Genomic DNA, 13,427 nt, shown 5'->3' on the forward strand with positions numbered 1-13,427 from the left:
AGGTAAAAACTCAGAAAAAGCCCCCCAAAGAAAAATATTATTTCTATGCTGTTATTTGCTTTAAGTAGGCTAAAGATAAGAGATCTCCTACTTCATTCAAAAGGAGAGAAAAAAGCAAGAGACATTGATCATGGCAGTAACACAGCTGAGATCTCAAAATGAATGGGTAGCATCTTGCTGAGCTGCTTATGCTGAATTTTTTAATTCATTTTTTGAACTACATTATTTTTGAGCAGATATTAGAGCAAAGAAACTCATTATTCCAGTGAAGGTACTGCGTCAGTAGTGCTAAGCTGCCACCTCTGAAAAGGACTCTTCCTACACGCTTCAATGTGGCAGCGTGTCAGTGTCTAGGTGGAATTTCCTGAGATATTTTTTGATCTCTTGTTTTTTTTCTATTTTTATCACTGGAATGAGAGTGATTCACAGATTTGGCAGGCAGAAGTCAATCAAAGCCATCACTATTTTGGGTCCTTAAGAAATTAACTGAAAAGCAAGAACATAAATTAAATACACATCTCGTTTCGAAAGTGTCTAAGGTTCAAAGATGTACAAATGTAGATCACTTCTCCATGTGGATTTTGAAAGATGTGCATACTTTGCTAGCAACAGGAAAATTTAGTGAAGGAACTGTATGTTTAAATGATGAATCTGTCTGGGAACTCCATGGGAAGTTGTTTGCATTTAACAGCTTCCATTCAAGGGAATTCTGAAAAAACTCTCTTAAGCTTTTAGATTTGAGATGTGCATTAATATTTTTTTCCAACTGGTGGATTTTAATCCTTTTTTTTTTTTTCTGCAGGCTGAATAGACACAAGTATGTCACTCTTTCAATGACTTTTTTTTAATTTTAATTTTAATTTTAATTTCATTTATTCAAAAAAAATTTCCACAACATTTTTTTAATTAATTTATTTAATTCTTTGTGTGTGTGTGTGGAAATAGTCAAAATTCAAACTCAGCTGGCTGATCTGATAAGGGTCGCTCTGAAGTGTCTCATCTAAAGGTTCAACTTTAAAACTCAGCGGTGATTATTGTCTTAAAATAGGACAATTATTTTTTCATTCCTTTAATTAGGTGCGATAGCACTTATAGAGAATAATGGTGTGTGTGGAAATGTGAAATCTAGTCTACAGCTGCATTATCTTTCTATAAAAATTACTGTCAATGAAATGTTAAATCTCAGTATTCAAATGAAGAATGCACACAGGTCAAACTGGCTTTATAACATTTGTTAAAATAGGCTTAGGAACAGTCTTGTGAGACCACACAGATACCATGTGGTGCTTCAGTTGCATTGAGTCTGTCTTCTCTTGTGGGATAAAGACGTTTCTGAGACCTATTAGTCATCTGTGTTCATCAAACATCCCTGCTCCCCACACATCAGAAGACATGCACGCTAAAATCTAAAATTACCATGCCTCTTCCAGTGTCAGGGGAGAGACCACAGAACATTGTGCCGTTAGCTCAGCTCTCATGGGAGCTGCAGGATAAGTTGTTCAGATGTCTTAAAGCCATCTGCCATGGGTACCTGAAGTTGCCCTCTACAAAGGGAGTCTCCCACAGGGAAACAAAAAGTAAAAAATGGTTTCTCACCAACAGCTGCTCTCCACTTCCATGTTAATAATGCATGATGGGCCACTGGAAAGGTGATAACATGGGAATAAGGTTGGGCTGTTTTACTACTATGTCTGATATTCAGCTATGGAGCCATTGCCTTAGGATTCCTCCATCTAGAGAACTGTGTATTTTGAATTTCTTCATGGACCCTTTTACCCTGTAGAAATGCCAGAATACGGGAACATTGTGAATGTGCATCTAATGCTGGGACCTAACTTACATGATTATCTTGGCATATTTTGGAAATAGTACAGTGATGAGCCAGGCCCTTTGGTTCTTATCTGAAATGTTGTGCTGGCATTTCTCTACAAAACTAAAATCTTGCTGAGCCAGTGAAAAACCCTTGGCCTGCTGGTGACTGTAAATAGGGCCACTTAATGCGGAACACTGTGATCAAATGCTTGGAAGCATTTATATTCAACCCGTGCATTTAATTAATGACAGAATAAAAGCATCTAAGAATTCAAAGTATCTATTTTAAATATATTGTGATAAAAAGGAGACTATGGGTGCTGCATAGCAGCTATTTGCAGACTGCTTGACAAGCTTTCCTTTTAAATCTCCTGAGGGTTATTGCTTGTTATGTTTGTTTCCTCTATTCAACTGCCATCTCCTCGTTTTTGGCTATAAACAGGTACCATATGCTCAGAGGGATGATGAACTTTGCTGTGCTTGCCTCTCATGTTATTAGTTGACATAATTGTAAAATGGTGATGTTTGAAGTACTGCATTGCCTCAACTTGTGGGGATTTTTGTTTTAGATTTGTGCTAGTTCTGATGCATTTAGTAATTGTAAAAACAAACAAGAGAACAGATGAAAAAAACTCAAAAAACTAATAAGGACAATTGTATACAGTGATATTCTTTTCAATACTGAAAAGACTGAGTCAGTAAGAACCAAAAAAAAATAAAATGGAATAAACCATCCATGTTATTACTGATTCACATCATGCTACTTAATTACATAGTACAATTAACAGTGCTGTAAAAGCCATTTCTCTGTATTTCAGAACAAGGATGAATGCCTAACTGAAGTCTCAAATTCCTGCTAGTTCTCTTCTGGATGAGTGATGAGCACCAGTCCGCTGCCCTCTGCCCATCCATCTCCTCTCCCTGGGGCAAGGTGCAGATGGACGCAGCATCTCTCCAGGTAGGGTGGGCATGGCCTCACCTCTGAGTATGCAGCAGGGGGTCTGCAGCTTCCTCACAGGAGTGTGTGTGTATGGAGGGAGGAGGGGGGAGGAGATTGTCTCCTCTAGGGACTGACAGAGCATAAGGAAAAGGCTTAAAGCTGGGTCAGGCTGGGTAATAGGAAGAGATTCTTTGCCAGAGGGTGGTGTTCGTGGCCCCAAGCTGCTGGAGCTCACAGAGCATTTGGACAGTGCCCTTAGGAATATAATTTAACTCCCAGATTGCCTTTCTGGAGCTCGGTGTTGGGCTCAGTGACCTTCATGGCCCCTTCCGATTCAGGATCTTTCATGGATTTATGAGAGGAGATCAGCCTTGCTCTGGGCCTCCAGTGAGTGCTGGTGGCGGTGCTGGCACCAGCATGGCCCTGTCTCCGTCCCCTACGCTGACTGCTGCACTCTGCTAGGACAGCCATCTGCGTGGCCGCATGGTGAATGGAGCTGGAGAGCGGATCCAGGCTAAAAAAATGCCTGAGCTGGTGCATCAAATGGTGTGGGTTGGGATAGGAAGCAGGGGCTAGAGGCGGGGGTGACAACTGTGGCAGTGCTGCCATTGATAGGCATGTCTGTAGCTGGAGCCCTGGTTATCAGCTGCACGGGACCCCCACCGCCTCCTGATGTGCTTTGCCTGGTAATTGATTCCAAGTTTTTACTTCACCGGCAGTGAAAAGTCCCAGTAAATTAATTCCAATAATGTCTGAGAATTAAATTCATATTTAATGAAATCCGAAAATTTACATTTGGATATCTATGTATCTTATACAGTTTTTTACCAGTCAGCAAAGGAAACCATGGCTACTGGTGTTTAAGCAGAAGGCCATAAAAACATTAATGATACTTAGTCAGCTCTGTTCTGTTTTTAACAAACAGGCCTATTTTGTTTAGATGGATTCTCCCTATTTCTGTTTTTAAAGCATCTACTGTCTCACTTGAGGCTGGTGTTAATGGCCAAATAGTTTAAGTTTTGAGTGGGCCAACATTGTAAGAAACATTTTGATGTGTTGATGGTACTCTTTTTCCTTTTGGCTTAGCAAAATGGGAATTTAGCAGAGATATAGGTTAGAAGGAACTTTTCTGCTGAGTGTTTATGCCTTCTTGCTTAATGCAATGCCTTGGAGAATCTGCAGTCTCAGGCTGGATGCAGCTGTGGTAGCAAGGGGAAAGGATGGAATTCATAGTTATGCAACCAATTGTCAATCATGCGAACGGGTGCACACTCAGCTCCAAAGAGAAGCACCCCACTTAAATGCTATGTCTCTTGTAGATCTGTCCTTGAAGTACTTGAAGAAGGGAATGATAATTCGACAGTAATTGTCTTGGTAGTTTCATCCAATCTATTTCTACACTGATTTTTAAATGCTTATATTTAAGAGCTATAATTTTGCATCATTCTGACCTCATACAAAATCAGCTAAACATTTTGGAGGCAAAACATAGATCTACCTGGATATAAATTACCTGGAAAGAAAATGGAGCATCCTAAGCGTGAAGGCTTTACGATGACTGTTTACAAGTTAAAAAATATCTTTCTCCTTCAAAGTAATAAACTCTGCATTTCCCTTTCATAACTCCATTTATACAATTATTCTGTCTGGGAACTGCTAAAATCTGCTGAGAACCATTAAAACTTCATCTCAGATTCATTCCTGTGCTGTGTTATTAGTCACTGACTTATCCTGAATATGGAAAATGTAGCATTTTTCTGCAGAGATGGACCAAGCCTCTTGGGAAAAAAATAATTTCTACTGGTAAAGCTGTATGTTTCCTCTTCTCAAGATTTCAGTCTTAATTTTTAGTCTGTTTAATGGGAAAAAATGAGTAACAATCATTCTATGTACACACTGCAGTAGATTTCCCCCTACATTCTCCAGGAGTGTAGTAGAGAAGAGTACATTAGTGAAAGAGAGCAAAATGGGAGGGAACACAGAGATGTGACTGGGAGGAATGGGAGCTTTGTGCAGGCTTCACCTGGGGGAAAGAAGAGGAAAATCATGGTTGCAGTTAGTAGGAATAGTCTAACAGATAAGGAACATGGAGTTACTGAGCAGGACTGGACTGAATTCATTTATAGAGAAGAAAATAGGAACAATTAATGATATCTCCAGGGACGAAATGGGAACAGCTTTGTTCTAGGTGCCAGCAAACTAGTCTGGCATCAGTGAAGAAGATGAATACCAGCAGGAAGGCTTGGCATGTAGTTAAGCATGTTTTTTTTCCTGAAGCAAACTCTATTATTATCATTTTTTTCTGAAAAGTTAGTTTTAATATTAAATGTTATGTTCTAAAAATAGAGATATAACTTAACAACATTCCAGGAAGGATGATAGACTAGATAATTTTAATTTAATGCTAATTGTCCAGAGCTACAGAGACTACATACAGCAGCAACAAGCCCTTTGAGATGTAAGAAACAGTTTACCTATCACATTCTAGCTAGCTAGAGAATGGCTTCTCTCTCTCTCCTCAATGAGGTGTTCAAATGAAAGTTTATGCAAGAAAAAAGATAAAAACAAACAGAAAAACCAAGCGTGGACAGGCCCTTCCATAGACCAAATATTCACAAAGTTAGTCCAAACACTTTGCAATTTATGTCCTCTTAGTCAGATAGTTCACATGTGGGGACTACTCATTTTCTATTCAAGGAGTGGTATAACAAAGTACTGTCATTTCTGTAATGCACCTTTGGAAATGTGTTGTCAAATGAATAATTGTTTGGCAAACCTTCTGAAAAGATAATATTCTCCAAAATGTCACTTTTTTTTTTTCCAGAGCTTAATAAAACTCTTGATGTTCGCCTCTATTGACTCAATTTAATCAAACTTTGTACATCCCCCTTTTATCGATTAAGTTTTCAATAGAAAACATTGCAGCTGGTGATCAATGGTTGTAATTTAGAAGTTATTTATACCTTAGCTGTGGAACTCGAAGTGTTGTTGCCATCCGTACTGTCACTGGGCAATGGCATAGCACTTTATTGCATATAACATTGTCAGAAGCAACTTCAGAGAAACTTTGGTTGTTTGGTAAGTGGGAGGAGGCAGCCAGGGCCCTGAGGGCAGTGATGGGCTTCAGCTGCTGTGAGCAGCCTCACCTGTGCATCCCTGCTCATGGCACAGGTGCATCAGATGAGCACAGGGCTCCACCGTTGGGTACTTTTCTCCACCTGTCTCTCCAGCTGATATTTGCATTTTCTGGATCAGTGGGAGGTCTAGATCATTCCTTTGCTGTATCTGTTGTGTGCCAAGCTGCTGGTCGTTACTTCTACCCTAATATTGTGGGGGTGTGTCTGGCACTATGGTGTTGCCTTTGGGAGCAGCTCTGCACAGGTAAGATAACTAAAGAAGTTAAAGGGAAGTAGGAAGAGCTATAAGCTTTAAGTTGCTGGGAAGAAGAAACCAGGAAGAAAAAGCAATTGATAACCCGAGGGAAGATCTTCCTAAGGGCTGCAAAAGGGAACAGGGCAGTTAGGGTTGATAGAAATGGAGGTACTAAGAGATTTGAAAGCTCATTCTGAGAAAATGGTAATTTTTATTGTTACACTTCAACAGACTATGTGGGAGCAGATCAAGGTGTAATGTGTGTAAAGCCAAGAGAAGAGAGGAAAAAATAGTTCCTAGTCTGTTTATGTGGGAACCAAGCACGAGTCCTGGTGTGAAAGATGATGTCTGTGAGAATTGTGAAGTAGACACTGAGCCCAAACAAAATCTACCATCTCGAGTTAGAGCACACTGAGAACAATAGATGCTGATTTGCTGAAGCCAGTGACTGCAGATAATTACAGATAGAAAATAAAAAATTAAAAAGTGGTTCAGAAGAAAAAAGCGAGCATGAGGGAGGAGAAAAAGGCTTGAAGCTAAGAAAAGAAGCAGGCAGTCATACAGTCAGTGCAGAGAGAAAGTAGTAACGTAAATGTCTTCATTTGTGTGACTCACTTAGATTGTTTTTCTTGCTGGCAAATTCTGCTTTAATTATGACTTTGTGAATCAAATATGGGTAAGCTGTGTATGTATGAAAGATGCTGGGTATCCAATAAAAATGTATAATCACCACAGAGGTGCTGGCATCCCCTGCTTTGGGTCTCCTTTTCATATTGTATAGTATTATTAGATTGACTTTCGGGCTTTGTTTTGGGTTCTGGTGACCAAGAAATAGTGATGTGGAGACACAGTGGCAGGATTTGCAGAAAACCCTTTTAGTCTCCTGTTCTCCTGTAAGAGGTAGGAAAAAAAACAAAAAAAAACCAAAACACTGATTAAAACTTGATCTGCACTCCAAGCTTAGATTTAGAAGCCTTGATACTGCTAACTCAAATTTCAAGCATCTTCACTTTCAACCATGACATAGTTTAATGGGAGGGGAAAAAAAAAAGGATTTTTTCCTGCCAAATCTCAGGCTTTGTACAAGCAGATTTCAAGCCAAACTTCTACGCCTGATTTCTCAATGTGTGCATTCGATAAAGACAGATGTAAAGAGAAGGCTGTTCTATTTGCTGAAATGTCATATTGAATGTTTTATGGCAACGATCTGCACGTGAGGGTTGCTAAGTAGGACTGGTGATGAAGGAAAAAGTTGATGGCAAGATGGGGGAATAGCTGTAAATTTCAGATTAATATGGTTCATGTATGCACACAAACTTTGAAATATTAATAGAGGATGCGTAATTAATTGATAGACTACATGTAATTATTCATTAACTTCATGTCAAGGTAGGTGGGAAAGTCCTTTGGCAAAAGGGGTGCTGCAGCCTCAGAAAGGTTGTAAGTTAGGCCTAGAAATAGCTTATCTACCTAGCTGCTATGTGTCTGAGCAACCACCTCAGCCTTCAGGTGAGACTTTTATTGAGTGTTGTTCTTTTCCCAGTCTGGAAAATCACAATATCAAAAGGCAGAGGCCAGTCTTCTGTCTCCTATTTAAGGTAATTAAAATGAAGGCATGCCTTCTCAGCAGCTTAACAGCTGAAATAAATCCATATCCAAACGACAAATTGAAATTAATTAATGTATGGTTTTAAAGATCTGACAATTTTTAATGCATCACTTGTGCTTTTATGAGTGCAGGGATTACTTGTTTGCACTGTGAAACAGCCTCTCAAGAGTGTGCAGGAGGTGGTATGCACCAGCAAAGTAGGTAGCAGCATATTCAGCACTGAACAAAGGGCTCCTATTTTTTTCCTAAGTTAAGAAATATTCCTTTCAGAAAAGGAGAAGAAAAAAGACAAAAAGCATTATCAATTGAGCATTATCAATTCCTGTTAGGAATACTGTCTTCATTTTTCTTCTGCTTAGTTTTGTTGACTTTTGGAAGGACAGTAAAGCTAAAGCCTGCTATACTTGATACCTCACCTTTGCTTCTCTAATGTTTTCTGAGGTCACCGGTGACAAAGGTATCCTATTCCTGGGATATATCTTCAAGGCATACACCAACTTGTTCTCTTCTGCCCTCTTTCTAGCTGATTTTAACCAGTGGCAGTGCCCATTTTGGCAGAGATCAATTCATACTCCTGCTCTCTGTAGCCCAGATGCCCTTTCTGGTGGGTAGGGACCCAATGTCTTTATCTTCGTCTGCAAGAGTGCAAGAAACTTCTTTTATTTTCTAGCAGGCTACTCTCCCCATCAACCTTTTCAGTTTTTGAATGTTTAGCTCTCTGTATTCTCTGATGTTGGGAATGAATAATTAAAGACAGGAGAAAGGGACACAAGAAATTGTGGGTTTGTTGTTTTTTTTTAAATTTTAAATGCCACTGCAAATTTGATTACAGTTTTAAGATTTGCATATCTTCTGGTTTTTGCTCTTTAAAAAGGAGAACTAGGACAGCGGAGTGGTGGGTGGTCAAGAAGCTCTTCCAGCAGCACACAGTTGTGCTGCGTGACCTTGAGTGGTCAATGGCTCATTTACACTCTTGATAGAACTGGCTAATGCTTCTGAGGAAATCTTGCCACAAACGGCCTCTAGCTGCTGTAGTATCAGAAGCTGTTTCCTATTAAGAATGCTTCCAACAGCACACTGTTCTGCTGCCGCTTGTCCTGATGGCAATGCTGGCAGTGGTTGGTGATTTCTTTCCCCAACAGGTTGTTGACAGTATAACTCTGAAGATAATTGGTTTAAAATACAGGGATTTGTTATAGAGTGCTCCTCTAGTCAGAGGAGTCAGACAAGTATTTGCTGAAGGCAATTCATCCCAATTAATCCCTGACAGTGATTAGTTTGTTTTAGCTATATACATGCTAATTTTTAAGCAGTTAGAGTTGGTTGAGATTTGTGTCTGTTTTAAGCCAGCGCTCCAAGTTAATTTACTGTGTTAAAATATTGACTGTTTCCTTCTTTCCTCTCTTTTGCTTTGAATGTCCATGCTCTCATGGGTTTCTGAGCAGGCTGCTGCAAAATATGCAGTCAAAAGTCAGGCTTCAGTATTTTGCAAGTTGTGAAGAAGGAGACTTATTAGACCACATCTGAACAGGGTGTCTCTTCCTTTGTTTTCCACACCACTTTTATCAGAAGAGAGTTGACAGCAGTGGCTTCTTTTCTATTCCCTCACCCACTAAATCACCTCATATATTTAAGTGACATCTCACCAAGCAGATGCCAAGTGTACATGTCTGCCCTTCTAGGGTGAAGTTAAATTTGGGCATACATGGAAAAAAAATCTGTTAGTTCCACTGTAGCGTTTAATATAATCAAGAGAGTTTTCTTTTGGATGGTTATTTTGTGGTATTGCCCATCAAAAAGGCCATTTAAAGTCACTAAGACTTTTCTACGTCCCTTTTTCCTATAAGCTAAATCAAGTTCTCTTTCTAATTCAGAGTTCCCATTAAGGTTTTTACTTTATAAGCATGCTGACAAACTAGCCTTATGTCTGTATCCTTTAATTTGTCTGCATAAAAGACTACAGTAACATGGTTCACCTTTTCCTTGATTGGAGGCTGGGGCTGCCTCCACATTGTGGAGCTTTACTCTTTTGTGATGCTTCTTTGAATACTCTGCATCCAAATAAAATACTGCTTACCCCAGTGTTTAAAACCAGATGAAAATCTTGGCCAAGTGAAACTGATGGCTTTACTATCTCCCTCAGTGGGTTCAGGATTGTAGGGTTGTTTTTATTTTCAAGGATGTTAGATTAAGCACAGGGCTTTTTTGGCAGCCTTGACTAGTCAGTCGATTTTAAAATGCCTCTCTTCCAGGCCAGAATGACCTCACAGCCACCTTAGCAACACTGGTAAATACAATGAACTATTTGATTGGAAAAATCTTCTATTAAGCAGCAATTTAGTAAAACCTGTGGTTTCCCCTCTGAATCCTGATTAATATAAATAAATCTTAATTACCCTCTTGCTCGGCCTTACCTTCCTTTCTTGATAGAACAATGATTATTTTCAGTAGCAGCAATAAAGCTTAGACTCTTATCTGGAGTAATTCTTGTGCATTGCAAATCTAATATACTTGATGCACAGCATTTTTGTTTCAATAACGGCCAATTGCCTTTATTCAGCTTGCACAATCCTTTCCTGTAAAAGCCCTTTGTGCAGCTCATGTCATGTCAGCAGTAATCATAGACTGAGTGATGGTGCGTGCCAATCAGTCAGCAGCTGCTGTTTAATTAGGCTGGAGGAGTCAAATAATGAATTTGCCAGGAAGTGCAAGAGTAGATCATAGTTAATGTTCACTATTTTTTCAGAGTGTTGTTTTAAGTCTACATTTGAATGAACCTTGAGCACTGTGTGCAGGTTTGAATGCTGCAATATTAGGACATAACCCTTCTTTGGATAAAATGTTATGGAGATAGTGAAGGGTCTAAAGGATAAGACGAGCAGCTCAGGTCATTTAGTTTGTTGGATGTATGGAGGAAGAGTCTGAGGAGAGGTCTCACAGTGTCCTACAGATCCCTTGTGAGTGGAGGAGCAGCCACTGAAACAGTTTGGAGCTGTGTCAGGGGAGGTCCAGGTGTGGATTATGAAAAGGTTCTTCACCAGGAGCGTGGTCAGGCTCTGGAGCAGGCTCTCCAAAGCAACGATCGTGGGACCATGCCTGCTGGAATTCAAGGAGTATTTGGGCAATGCTGTCAGAGTTACTTGGATTTTTGGGGTGACCCTGTGTGGAGCCAGGATCTGTGCTTGATGATCTTTCTGGGCTCATCCAGCTGAGGGTGTTCCATGATTCTGTGATTCAGAGGCTATCTGTTCTGCTTGCTGCAGCACCATGGCTGCCCCTTGCCCTCTGGTATTACTGTCTTCTACAACAGGCTGGGAATCTTGAATAGATCTTGAGAGGTAACCTAGGGCCAGAACAGAAAATTGCTCAGGGTATGATCCACTTCAGTTTTGAGTATCTCCAAATATGAATAATCTTCAACGATTCTAGGCACTCTGTTCCAGATTTTGTATGTGAGTGTTGCAAGATTGGACACCCAAGTGCCCACCCAGAAACTACTAACTGATGTGAGAATGACTGTGAGAGTTCTGTAGACAGGCAGTGCAGCAGTTTAACTGCAGTGAGTTTTCTGATTTTAACCTATCCCATATCTATGGCATAATTTGCTGTTTGGCCCCAAATCTGAATAACCTTTTCTGAATGGCAGAAGAATCCATGCAAGTCAAACTCCATTGATGAGACTACAGTGAGAAGATTTGTGATGCTGCCCTGATACTTGAGAAATTATTTCTGTTTCTTCTGGGCATCAGTCTACTGACATGAAAGTTACGATGTCAAATCTAGACAGAAGTCATTTTTAAATATGCATTTTAAGTACTTCTAGCTTTTTGATGATCATGATAGGCCCATTAATTAAAAAGAACAATTTTCAGTTTATTTCAAAATGCTGTCATCATTCTTGAAATACATGATGACAAACACTCTGTAGTTTTAATGTGAGTGAGCTGGTAGCCTGTGTTATTTGCAGACATTTGTGAACTGATACATTCAACAAAGAGACTTCATCAGTTCTACAATGTTCTATTTTTCATCCAGCCAGTCATTCTCTGAAATCCATTCAGTGACCACTGCCCTGGTGACACTCTTTTTGTCACTTCTGTCCTTATGCCCAAGCAATTAGATGCTTTTTTTTACGTGTTGTGGAAAGAACTCTTTGTTATTAAAAATAATCAGTGTAAATATATAATAAAGAGAAAAATAATTGTCTACTTACAGAAGATAGGACGGAAAAACAATGTTCTTGTCTGCTTTCTCTTATAGAGCTCTGAGTAATTCAGGATGAATTATTTATCTCCCATTACCAGTTATAGTATAGATGTATAAATTAAATATTTCTTTAAATGAGATTATAAATGCAGTGTGCGAAATCTGATGGTGGCTCAAAAGAAAAACATGCAAGATATAAGAGCCCAGCCATTGGGGAAAGACACAGGTCTGGCCTCATTTGTGCAAGTCTTTCTTCTAATTCTGAAACGCTGGTGAACAACATACTCAGGCGGTCAGAGTGCTGATTGATAGTAATACTTGCCAAGTGATAAGTCCACTTTTCATTCTAGTCTTGTTCAAGGCATAATGGGGGCAAAACCTCAGGCAAATTTTGCTTTTGTTCTTAGGTCTCTGGCTGGAAATTACAGATCCATGCTTGACACCTGTTTGCCTAAATAGTTATGAAGATGGGTGATATGAGTTGGGTGCTCCCCCAGTACATCATCCACACAGCATTCACATGAGCTACTCCAGCTATTCCTTGATTTGATTACCAACAAAACATTTTTAAACAACTCTGATAGTTGTTCCATAAATTTTTGAAACTCTATGGAAAGTGCAGTCTCTAAGCATATTACCTCAGCATTCATATGTAAAAGTTACCTTGGAGAGACTGAGTGAAAGGTTAGAACTCTTGAGTGTTACAATCAATAATATATGAGTTGGATGAGCAGTATACTGTACTTTGCAGTGTATGATCAATAATACATTTTCATGCTCAACTTTTTAATCCTCATACAAACTACATCAAAAAATTTCATGCTAGACTGACCATGAGAATCAATAATAGAGAAAGGTTTCCTCTTCCTCTTAGTATGGTTTAATGAAAGACATAATGGTTTACAGCATAATTTAGTAAACAATTTCTATTATGCATCTTCTGGAAATGTCAAACATAAGATCTTGTTTAATATAGCAATAGAGTTATGAATTTTCAAAGACTGTGAATGTGAAAATTAAGGCTGTCATTCTAATGCTTCAAGTGGTCTATTGTACGTAGAGATACGAGAGAAATGGTCTACTCGTGTCAAACTAGGTTCCACTCTTTTTATTTGTATCAGCATAGTATGTAAAAATAAAGGAGCTCAGTTCTAAAATACGGGGTAAACAAGTGTCTCTGGTTTCCATTGGCTTTAGAGCCATGATCTCATACAACCTCTTTGGAGTTAAGTAAAACTGCTTCTGTGAATAGAAATGTGGCACTGGCTAGGAATCTAATTGTAAAATAACATATAAAAGTTTCAGTAATATTCACAAAAGTTTTACATTTTAGTTTCTCTGCTGAATCATGTAGTGAAGTTTTATTACAGTTCTTGTGCACTGGTAGAGCATTTGCCATTATGCAAAAAAGGAAGATCAAACTTTTTCTAATGCAAGTTGACCACGTTTCTATTTCAGGCTTGAAGTCATTAATTCCTTTTTGCTGAA

Source organism: Cyrtonyx montezumae, unplaced genomic scaffold (assembly GCF_038088225.1).
Source record: "Cyrtonyx montezumae isolate F1298 unplaced genomic scaffold, pur_monq_1.0 scaffold_16, whole genome shotgun sequence".
Taxonomy (NCBI): domain Eukaryota; kingdom Metazoa; phylum Chordata; class Aves; order Galliformes; family Odontophoridae; genus Cyrtonyx; species Cyrtonyx montezumae.